The sequence below is a fragment of the Strongylocentrotus purpuratus genome, unplaced genomic scaffold (assembly GCF_000002235.5).
Source record: "Strongylocentrotus purpuratus isolate Spur 01 unplaced genomic scaffold, Spur_5.0 spur5_contig_849, whole genome shotgun sequence".
Lineage (NCBI taxonomy): Eukaryota > Metazoa > Echinodermata > Echinoidea > Camarodonta > Strongylocentrotidae > Strongylocentrotus > Strongylocentrotus purpuratus.
Genome location: NW_022145556.1, coordinates 65,441 through 77,687, shown reverse-complemented (window position 1 = coordinate 77,687; position 12,247 = coordinate 65,441). Strand labels below are relative to the sequence as shown.

Sequence of the window (12,247 nt, the reverse complement as noted above, 5' to 3'; positions counted from 1 at the left end):
TCGTCAATACGACAACATTACATTGGAAAAAATAGTCTTTTAAAGACGTCATAATGACGTCGTCGATACGACAAAAATTAGCTTGGAAAAAATAGTCTTTTAAAGACGTCATAATGACGTCGTTATCACGTCGTCAATACGACGATATTACATTGAAAAAATTAGTCTTTTAAAGACGTCATAATGACGTCGTCGATACGACAAAAATTAGCTTGGAAAAAATAGTATTTTAAAGACGTCATAATGACGTCGTTATCACGTCGTCAATACGACAACATTACATTGAAAAAAATAGTCTTTTAAAGACGTCATAATGACGTCGTTATCACGTCGTCAATACGACAAAAATAAGCTTGGAAAAAAAAGTCTTTTAAAGACGAGAAAATGACGTCTTTATGACGTCGTTAATACGACAAAAATTATCTTGGAAAAAATAGTCTTTTAAAGACGTCATAATGACGTCATTATCACGTCGTCAATATGACAAAAATTAGCTTGGAAAAAATAGTCTTTTAAAGACGTCAAAATGACGTCTTTATGACGTCGTTAATACGACAAAAATTATCTTGGAAAAAAATGGTCTTATAAAGACGTCATAATGACGTCGTAATTACGTCGTCCATACGACGTACGACGTGTTTACCACTTTACGACCAATTTATGACGTCTTTAAGACGTCAGTCTGCTATCAGGGACGTCTCTTCACGTTGACTTTGCACGCATCACACTTTTTACGTTTACTTTGCATGCATAACGTCTCTTCACATTGACTTTGCATGCATCACACTTTTTACGTTTACTTTGCATGCATAACGTCTCTTCACATTGACCTTGCACGCATCACACTTTTTACGTTTACTTTGCATGCATACCGATCAGTGTACTTTCACGCAAGAGTGCACTTGAGCGCTCTCTCTTCGTGAAAGCGGTTGTTTAGTGCTGTGTTCTTTTATGCGCGTTTAGGGCTAAAAGTTTTCCATATGATCACACTTTTTACGTTTACTTTGCATGCATAACGTCTCTTCACGTTGACTTTGCATGCATCACACTTTTTACGTTTACTTTGCATGCATAACGTCTCTTCACATTGACTTTGCACGCATCACACTTTTTACGTTTACTTTGCATGCATAACGTCTCTTCACATTGACTTTGCATGCATCACACTTTTTACGTTTACTTTGCATGCATAACGTCTCTTCACATTGACTTTGCATGCATCACACTTTTTACGTTTACTTTGCATGCATAACGTCTCTTCACATTGACCTTGCATGCATCACACTTTTTACGTTTACTTTGCATGCATAACGTCTCTTCACATTGACTTTGCACGCATCACACTTTTTACGTTTACTTTGCATGCATAACGTCTCTTCACATTGACCTTGCACGCATCACACTTTTTACGTTTACCCAGCAAACACAAAACGTTTTTAAAACGTCTACAGAACGTTCTTATCAGGTTCCGTACGTCTTCGTCCATATTAAACGTTTAAAAAACGTTTATATAACGTCTAAGTTGGGACCTTACATTCGCTGCGGAGCTAGGTCTTTTGAAGACGTTCAGAAAACGTTTTGTGGACGTTACAAATTAAACGTTCTTGGATATAACGTTTACAGAACGTTTTATTCAGACGTATTTTGTTGAACTTATTTTTAATGTCCAAATAAATATTTCTTAAAAAATACTAGCTGGCGAAATTAGGCCACATGCATACGCATGGGGGGGGGGGGGAGGGTCGAGGTATGTCAAACTGATGCACTCCTGTGGCGTAGCGATGGGGGGAGGCACGTGCCCCCCAATAATTTTGAGGGAAAAAAATAGAAAACATAAGGTGACATTATTTGAAGAAAAGTAGTGACCCCTTCCCCTCACATATAATGTTTGTGCCCCCCCCCCAAAGCCCAGTCAGTCCGACCGCGCTACGTCATTTATATGCTCCATTCAACCACGTGTATACAAAGTGCGTACGTACATGGTGGGGAGAGGGGGGTCAACTGCGGACGCACCGTATATCATCGTACCACTGTAGAGGTCAGTGAATCGTACCCGGCACGGCCGGTGCGGCGCGCTCGCTCCATCCAGAGCTAGCTTGCCGCGTGTTTTAAACTGAATAACGAATTGACTACTTGATGACGTGACTTCGAGATTTCAAATAATCTGTTAGACTGCGACACCGAGGTAAGCGTTATTTTAACATTTTGATATCTGTAAGGAATTTAAGCTTTGTTTGATTGATTTTGAAGCATGTAAAATGAAATAAAATATTGATTATTTGCATTAAAACGAAAAGTACGGTAGACTATGTCGCATGTGCAGGCCGATGAAACTCTCATTGCATTGACTGGTATGGTAATTGGGTAGGCTAGGCTATGTGCACACATAACTTCAGGAAGCTCCGATGCCGAACGGCGTCGGAGCTTCTTGGAGAAATGGAGTTAGTGCATAGAGTCTACATAGCTGCATTACTATCCTGGCTGTGTATTAAAAGCTGTGCTATTGATACTCAACATTTCAAACACCACTGTACAAAACTCTTTCACTAAAAATCGGTACTTTAGTGACAATTGATGACACCTAAATAGCAGTAATAGAATACAATTTGTTCAATTTACCGATGTTATTTTGTTAGGAAGAACAATTTAGAAATTCAAATTGTTTGTCTACTGTCAAACTTTGCTTACAGCCGCATCGGCATGATAAGTGCATTTGTGTATTATGTGTGTATTGACTATTCCTTTTGAGCAAATGCTGCCTATTAACATGTAGTGCAGTGCTAGAGGTTAATACGCATAATAGCATCGACTCTTTGCTGGAGTGGGTATGTGCGCATGGCTCGTTACATTACATGGTAATCGGATGATTAAAACAGTTGAGTTTTTAACTTTGCTGTCTGGAAAAATCATGGAAAGTTCCCATCGGGATTTAAAATGCTATTTCGTGAAGAAAATAAGTCCCTCTACTACCATCTCATTTCTTGACTTATTTACTCTTCCCTCAATATCATTTAAAATCCCACGGGAATGGAACATTCCATGCTTTTCCCTCCACCACCATTTAGCAACTTTATATTATCCCACCCCCTATATCAACAGGTTTGTTTTTTAGGCAATTGAAATAGCTCCCAAACCACCTTTTTTGTATGGATTTTGTTTTTATAGAAATATCGAGACCTAGTCTAGATCTATATCTTGTTCTCAATTTCGTCCCTTCAAAAAAATTATTTTTAGTTCAGATGACACATTATTTAAAGAAATTGATTTCCAATAACGTAGATTAACTTAAAGATTGATTTGTTTTATTTGTACATACAGGCAACTATGTGAAAGCACAAAAAACATCGCCAGGAAGGCAGAGGACACGTCAAACCTGGTACCGGAAGATGATGCTGTGTAGAAGCGAAAGAGACGTCTTCCCCAGAGATTTAGCAAATCTACAAGTGATTCCTGAAGTGACGCTGGTAAGTATTTGTCTCTTGATGGTTAGTAGTGCTTGGCTCGGCCAGAGACGTATAATTTACATCTTATTTCTTGTTTTCTTCAAAATCCAAGAGATGATGAAAAGCTAAGATAATTTATTTGGTATAGCTAGACCTGCTTTGTGTCCCAGCCATGCAAAATGATGATTAATAGATGTGGCACCATTCCGGCAAAACTGGAAATTAATTTGTAATCTAGGCATAAATTTCGGACAAGAAGTGTGCTTTACCCAAAAGTTTGTTCAGTTTATGAGAATTCTTGTCATGTCTTGATATCCCTTTTAACATCTGCAATGTGTCTCTATTTTTCAGATCTTGAATAGGGTTCGAACCCAAGAAAACAACATGTACGCGGAGGAACGACTAAGGCTGTGGCAGCGGAGATACCAATGCCGAAACTGAATGCGAAGTCCAAGTCCACATCGCATTTTTCAGTTCCAACCCACAACTCCAGCAAGGGCTCGGGCTACGGAAAGTAAGTTTTTTTCAGATAGCATTTCACAAACAAAAGTTTCTGAGTTTTTTTTGTATCAGAACATATACTGTAGAGTGTATTAACTAACAAAACAACATTTGCCATTTGTGCTAAGTTGCTACACTAAAATACTGTTGGATTGGATAAGAGAGACAGATTATCGCGGCGTACAGTACATGTAATTTATTTTATCAACAAGGCATGGGTATAGTTTTCTTACAGAAGAGTCGCTTTTAAATCCTTACAGTATGTATACTTTGTTAGAAGCGCTGCACAGGTGTTGTCTTTGAAGCTGGGTGATATATTCCTGAAGTGACTAAATTGGACAGCTATCAAACATATCTCGCCAAAATATCCTATTCATTTGCTGTCAAACTTTTTAATGACTTGAACTGTTATTATAATGCATTTTATGCGTCTGTTTTTTTCTTCTCAGGCAATTTTCAAGTGCAGGTACTGTGTACGCTGCAGAGGCTGGAGGAAGGGCAGCAGCAGCTGACGCAGTTGGTACAAAAACTGCTTTTGTCCAAACCAGGAGCGGCCGTTGAATTTTGTGGAAGACTGAGGGAGCCGTTTACCAAACCAGTGAACACCAAATTTTCATTCAAGGTAGATTAAGATACCTTCATTCAGGGGCAATGCAAAAATCCTAAAACTCATATTGAAACCAAATTTGACCATTTCAGCTAATAATGGAGAAACTTTATCAGCGACATAACAGTTTTGTTGGTGCATCTTTTTGGATTGAATTGCCAACATCTTGTTGAGAATGCAAGACAAAGTTGTATAGGTCTGTAAATTTACTACTTTTTGTAAGGATGCTGAAACCAATGTGTGTGCTGCCAAACTCTCGACACTGTTTATTTATAACCTTGTCTTCTATATTCATAGACCCTTAAATTTGAGTATTCATATTTGCCTGTTAATAATTCATATCAACTCATTTCTATCAGTTTATTGTAAATAGCTTTTTGTAGATTGTTCATGTGTTTTGTGTTGATTTTATATTTGAAGTAAGATGCAAGGTCCAATGCAAGGCTTCTGGGAAATCTTGACCTGCCCACTAAATCTTTGGTCGATCAAAAGGACAATTTTTTACACGGATTTAAAGGGGAAATCTACCCTAGAAATTTCACTGCTTCAATCAAAGGAGACAAATTTGAACAAAATTAAAAATAAGAAATGGGCAAACTCGGTAAGGAAAACAAATTAAGGAAACTACTCTTTTTTACATTTTCTAGTAAATTACTCTCGGCTATTCAATTTGACAATGCTGATGACATCTTGAGTAGCTCTAAATTCACTTTGTACACAAAATTTCACATTTTCTATCCCCCATAGTCAAAGCATTTTGTGTAAAAAGCTATTCGTCATTAGTAATCTGAACATACTCTGATTAAAAGCTGTGGAAATGTGCAACTTTAAGGAAAATTTAGAAAATATGAAATTTTGTGTACAAAGTTGATGGATAGCTACTCACAGTTGATGTCATCAGTGTTGCCAATTTGTAGAGCTGAAACGAGTGTAGTTTCCATATTTTTTTTCTCCGTACTTTCACTCGAAATGTGACTTCTTAAAATAGTCACATTTTTATCACTTGTAGAAGTTGATGAGAAAGTAAATACATGTACTCTTTTGAATAGTTATAATTTGCACCGGATGATGAAGCTAATCCTGGGTGGAGGCACATAGCTAAATCGGTTATTCCCATGTATTTAATGATAATTTGTGACATTTTGTTAAAAGGTTCTGGTGAATTTATTCACATTGATATAGTACACAAAGAAATTCTATGCACTATGTGGTTTTACCAAAGATCAAGACTTATTATAGAAAGATTTCTTAATCATTTGCTGGGGCATCTTTTTGGCATGAATTGCCAGGTTCTGTGAATAACTCAAATTGATTTTATAAAGTGTGTTACCAAAGTTGCTATATGTGTGCTGCCAAATTCTTGACACTATTCATTTTATCTTGCCTTGTATATTTAGACCCGTGAATATATGAGTATTCATATTTGCCAGTTAATGAGGCATATCTTCAACTCATCTATGATTTTCTTATGTTTTATTTGTAGATTGTTCATGTGTTGACACTATTAATTTATATGTTGCCTTGTATATTCATAGAGACATAGACCCGTAAATATATGAGTATTCATATTTGCCAGTTAATGACATATCTTCAACTCATCTATCACATTATTGTGTATTATTTGTAGATTGTTCATGTGTTATGTATCTATAGTTTTAAAGGGATAGTTTAGTATTGGTCAAACTTAACTTTAAAACCAAAACCTGCACCATCACGGTGCAAAGTAATAATCACAAACGGCCAAGTAAAACCCCTGTTAATATTCAAAATGACCCGTTACTTTCAGTTTATGCATTTAATGTTTGTTAAAATAATAATTAAATATCTATATAAATTGCTTTTTAAAGAACTATTCAGATTTTTTTTCTTCAAAGTAGTCTTTCAGCATTTTTAATATTTTGAATAAAAATATATTTATGGATATTTCAGCCGTTTGTGAACCGACTTTGATCAAATAACAATTTATTCTTAATATCAGAATTGTATGTTCTTTCGGGGGCACTTCGGGAAATACCAATACTCTTTTTCAAATATACATGATGTACTGTATTGCCAAGCCTTTGTACATATTTTGTAAATATGTTTGATAATAAATTCATAAAATCAATCAAACTCATGTGTGACCTAGCGTTTATTTAAAATTCACTGTATATTGGACGTTCTTAAAAGGTTTTCTGAACGTTCTTAAAACGTTTCCAGGACGTTCTAGACGTTCTTAAAAGGTTTACTGAACGTTTTAAAAACGTTTCCAGGACGTTCTAGACGTTCTTAAAAGGTTTTCTGAACGTTTCCAGGACGTTCTGGACGTTCTTTAAAGGTTTTCTGAACGTTCTCAAAACGTTTCCAGTACATTCTAGACGTTCTTAAAAGGTTCTCTTGGACGTTCTAGACGTTCTTTAAACGTCCTGGAAACGTTCTAGACGTTCCTAAAAGGTTTTCCGGACGTTTTTAAGGTTCTTAAAACGTTCTTAAAACGTCCCAAACGTCGTACAGGTTTTCTGCAGGTCCTTGCACTTAAAAGCAAATCTTTAAAAGGTTTTTTATTGGTTCTAAAAACGTTTAGAAAACGTTCAAAAAACGTCCATTTTGAACGTTCCAAAAAACGTTTTCAACCTACCACAAATGGACGTTTTTAGAACGTTTTCACAAAACGTTTAGAAAACCAATTTGGAACCTTTTTAGAACGTTCAGAAAACGTTTAATTGTTAGTTGGGTACTTTGCATGCATACCGATCAGTGTACTTTCACGCAAGAGTGCACTTGAGCGCTCTCTCTTCGTGAAAGCGGTTGTTTAGTGCTGTGTTCTTTTATGCGCGTTTAAGGCTAAAAGTTTTCCATATGATCACACTTTTTACGTTTACTTTGCATGCATAACGTCTCTTCACGTTGACTTTGCATGCATCACACTTTTTACGTTTACTTTGCATGCATAACGTCTCTTCACGTTGACTTTGCATGCATCACACTTTTTACGTTTACTTTGCATGCATAACGTCTCTTCACATTGACTTTGCACGCATCACACTTTTTACGTTTACTTTGCATGCATAACGTCTCTTCACATTGACTTTGCATGCATCACACCTTTTACGTTTACTTTGCATGCATAACGTCTCTTCACGTTGACTTTGCATGCATCACACTTTTTACGTTTACTTTGCATGCATAACGTCTCTTCACGTTGACTTTGCATGCATCACACTTTTTACGTTTACTTTGCAAAAAAAAAAGAAGGAAAAACAGAAGGAAAAAAAAAGAAGGAACAAAAAAGAATGAAATAAAAGTAGGACAAAAGAGAGAGAGAGAGAGAGAGAGAGAAGGAAAAGAAGGGAACAAGGAGAGAAAGGGAAAGAAAGAAGAGGAAGAAGAATATAAAAGGGGGAAGAAGGAGATCGGGGGTGGGGCGATCACCTACTGGTTTTCAACTTGTGATCATCTGCTGGTTTTCAACTGGTAAATCAACTGGTAATCATCTACTGGTTTTCAACTAGTAAAGCAACTGGGTAAATCAACCATATTGAAAACTTACGCGCATCTGCTCTGCGCCTCGTCGCTTATCCTGTTAAGCACGGGGAACGTACACCAAAAAAGCCATGTTTTGATATAATTGCTGGTATTATGGGAAAATGGAAATTTGTTAAAAAAATCTTCGGACGGTTTCTTATAATTTGAAATGTCGTCTTAAAAATGATACTAAATTTGGGATTTTTCTTTCAGGGGAAACGGTAGCCATTTTCACCTAAAAGTTTTGACTTTTTCAGCCTGCCTATGGAGATTGCACTGTTTTTCCCCTTTTTTGTCGGGTTTCGCTCAGTCAACCAGTCGGCAAATCTTACACGAGTGACGTATAAAAAATCTTCGGACGGATTCAGAAACCTTGACATCCCACCTTTACGTTGGTATAACGATTGTTTTCATTCGTGGAGAGGAAACGGTAGCCATTTTCCAACCAATAAAAAGTAACTTTTCATACTAAACCAAGGTGACTGGGATAGTGTAGCGCTATAGCTACTCACAACGAGTGCGCCCGTACAATGCACAGTTATAGCTTCCGTGCAATCGCTGTAGAGGTCAGTGTGTGTATTTAACGCAGTGCGTATTATACAGAGTGTGTGCGTTGCGCTCAAAATCTCGGAGACCGCATCATGTCTATACATGCGCACCCGAATGGGTCATTGCACTCCAAATAGAGGGAAGTCAGTATAATCATTGGAAGAGGGAATGAGTTCGATTTCGTCTACGGTGTGATGGCAAGCCTCTGCTTAATATGTAGTCTACCGTAATTTTGCATTTATTTAACTAGGTGAGTTTCATTTCTAATTCTAGTTTGTTAGTGTTAGTAAGTAGTCAACGAGAGCAAGCGCTCGCACCCCCGCTTTGTCGCATTGAACTAGTCCGATCAGTGTACTTTCACGCACGAGTGCACTTGAGCGCTCTCTCTTCGTGAAAGCGGTTGTTTAGTGCGTATTCTTTTATGCGCGTTTAGGGCTAAAAGTTTTCCATATGGGTCTCAGATGTCAACTGGTATTTCTACTGGTACCAGTTGAGACCAGTTGAAACCAGTTGAAACCAGTTCAAACCAGTATATACCAGTTGGAACTGAATCCTTACTGGTTTCAACTGGTTTCAACTGGAATTTCGACATGGGCGGGCCATTATCCCTGATTGTTCGGGAACGCATAAGGATGGTGCCCCTCCGCTCGCTGACTTTTTCTTTCGAGTCTTGCGCATCTTTTAAAATATATTTTTGTTGAAAATCAGACAAAGTCACGTGACCTTTTGTCTTTGCATGTCAGCCCGAAAATCGCTACTTTTTCGTGATTTGAGTACAAAACATATGGAAATGTCATTTTTTCCTAAAAAGAGGGGAATTTTATGACCTTTTTTGCATAAATGACTATATTATGGACCTCTTACGGATGGACATTCATCGTTTTCTTAACGAATTCATTGTGATTGTCTCCGCCAAGGTCGTCTCAATAACATTCCGGACATATTTCTCCACTTTGATCTCATGATGGTCACCGCCAAAAAGCCGGGACAGAATCAAGATAGTGATTTTACAAATGTTAATCTACTTGCGCAGAAGATAATAACCCGCCTAAATCATGGAAAATAGATGTGCAGTTCTGGCTTATAATCGGAAATTGTTGTTCCGTGTACTGTGCGTGTATTTTATTTTGAAAAACATGTTAATATTTCCTGATAGAGGTTTTTTTTTAATTTTTGCGTTGTGATTTAAAATCCCGTTTCCCCATATTTCCTCATAATATTCCAGAGTTACAACGCACAGGGCTGATAGAGAGCATGGCCTTTTAATTGTTTTATAAGGTCATAGGTGTGTGCGAAAGTTTGCGAATCAGTAATAATACATTTCATATCACCAAAGTCGGATGCTTTTCAACTTTGCTGCTCCCTGTTGGGGATGCTTTTATTTAAGACACACTCTTACAGAGCACACCATCCAAACAAAACCCAAGAGAGGGAAACTGCTCCTTTGTCAATGACCGAAAATGCTTACGCAGTCGTTATTGTTAAAACAGCTGAATGTTCTCATTAAGATGCACATAATCAGAAGGCGGTGACTATCATTGGATCAAAGAAAGAATCACGTTGAATGTCCATCCGTAATAGGTCAATGCTTCGACGAGCAGGAACTTAGCGCATGCGCAGATCATTTGGCAATCTGACGTGCTCCCGCCTCTTAGTTCTTTCAGCTCTTCCGTACGGTAGGTTTTTTTTTCTTCGTTATCTTTTCTTCCTCTTCTACCTCCTTATTCTGTTCTTCTTATTTCTCCTCCGCATCTTTTTTTCTTTCTCCTTCTCACTCTTATTCCTCCTCCTTCTTATTATTTTTTTTTTCTTCTTCTCCCTATTCTTCTTCTTTATCTCTTTTTATTTTGATACTCGATTTTATGAGAAAATACACAGTTTATAAAAAGTAAAATATTAGAATGTAAATTTCTGTTGCATCAAATTGAATTGAAATAGTTTAACAGCCTAAATTGACTGTTATAATATAAAAAATTTGAGATAACAAATTTCCACCACCTATATAGGCATATTATTTTGACGAAGGGACACAGTGCGCCGTGGTTTTTACAATTTCCCCCAAAATTACCCTTTTCTTTAATGGGTAGTGTCCTTCTCATCTGTTGTTAGTATCACTTACTTATGTCTACCGGCCTTGATAGTGATCACCAAGTATATGCTGACGTGGAAGGGGAGACAATCAGTGGAGGGACGGTTCCCCCAACCATTGTTCCAACACAACAAAGACCTGATTTATGTTTCATTAATTTGAGAAAAAAGGAAATACTAGTATTTGAGTTGACAATTCCATTTGAAACCAACATTCAACAGGCTCACCAAAGAAAGCTTGACAGGTACGCCGGACTTATACATGATATCTCAGAAGCCGGCTGGACTCCCAAATTAATGTGTATAGAGATGGGTTCCCGAGGTTTGATAACTCCTGACAACAAGAAAAGACTTATAGATATGTTGAAAACATGTAAATGCAAAGTAAGGTATCCACAACTGAGAAATGAAATCTTGAAAACCGTACTGTTTGGGTCGTATGTTATTTTTCACAGCCGGTCGGAACGCACCTGGCAATCACAACATTACTTGGGAGTGTAAGTGGTTTAACTAATTTGTATGACTTGCAATAGCGAGGCCTCTTTCTCTCCCTCTCCCTCTTTCTCTCTCTCTCTTCCTTTCCCTCTTTCTTTCTTTCTCTCTCTTCCCCTCTCTCTCTCTCTCTCTCTCTCTCTCTCTCTTTCTCCCCCTCTCTCTATGGGGACAGGTTCTCGTGGTGTGATTACGCATGCTACTATATTGACAGATATGATGACGGTACCTAAATGTAAGGTGTGGCATAATTATGTAATTGGGAAAAGTAATGTTTCAAAAGTATATTCTGTGGGTTTATATTGTTTTTTACAGCCTATCTGAACTCACTTGGAATCACTACAACACTTGGCGGTGTAATTACTTTAAATTAGGATACGTATATAACTTGGTATAACGGGACCTCCCTCTTTATCTCTCTCTCTCTCTCTCTCTCTCTTTCGCTCTCTCCCCCTCTTCAACTCTCTCTCTCTCTCTCTATGGAGATAGGTTCCCGTGGTTGATTACTCATTAAGAAGATTGATAGATATGACCACGGTATGTAAATGTATTATGAGGCATTGCTAACTAAGAAAGTAATAATTATTTTTGTTTTTGTTATTTTGTTAGGAATTATTAATGTTTTCATTTAAAACACTGACGTTATGATGTTCTCTTTTCCGTTTTGTTTTTGTGTATTGTAATTGTTCAACCCTGCATGAGATGCATTTAATGTAATACAAATCTCTGTCCTGGGTTTTATGTCACATCTTTATTATTATGTTATATGTATACCTTCCTGAATAAAGATGAATAAACAAGTCTACCTATCATGCTCCTGTGTTTTATTCATCACACTGTAGACCAATGGAGTCTAGGGTAGGAGAGTCCAAAGGTCCATTTAAACTACCGAAGTGTGTCAAATCAAAATGGAGAGATGTGATGAGAGATTTGTTTTGAATAACGAAATAACTGAAGAGGTTCATCTGGTTGGAGTTGAAACTTGGAAATCATTGTTTTCTTCATAACCAGTGGAAATCTCCTTTTTTTTTTTTTTTTGGATAAGCCTTCCTTTGTTGTGCTG

At 37.3% G+C, this 12,247-nt stretch overlaps 1 long non-coding RNA gene across 1 annotated transcript; it reads left to right on the top strand.

The window, feature by feature from the left end:
• The first annotated feature begins 2,121 nt into the window (after window positions 1-2,121).
• On the top strand, window positions 2,122-5,126 carry LOC115927539. The gene is made up of 4 exons (XR_004065715.1): window positions 2,122-2,185; window positions 3,319-3,464; window positions 3,795-3,957; window positions 4,394-5,126. It is a non-coding gene; the product is annotated as an uncharacterized LOC115927539 (long non-coding RNA).
• Window positions 5,127-12,247: the final 7,121 nt, after the last annotated feature.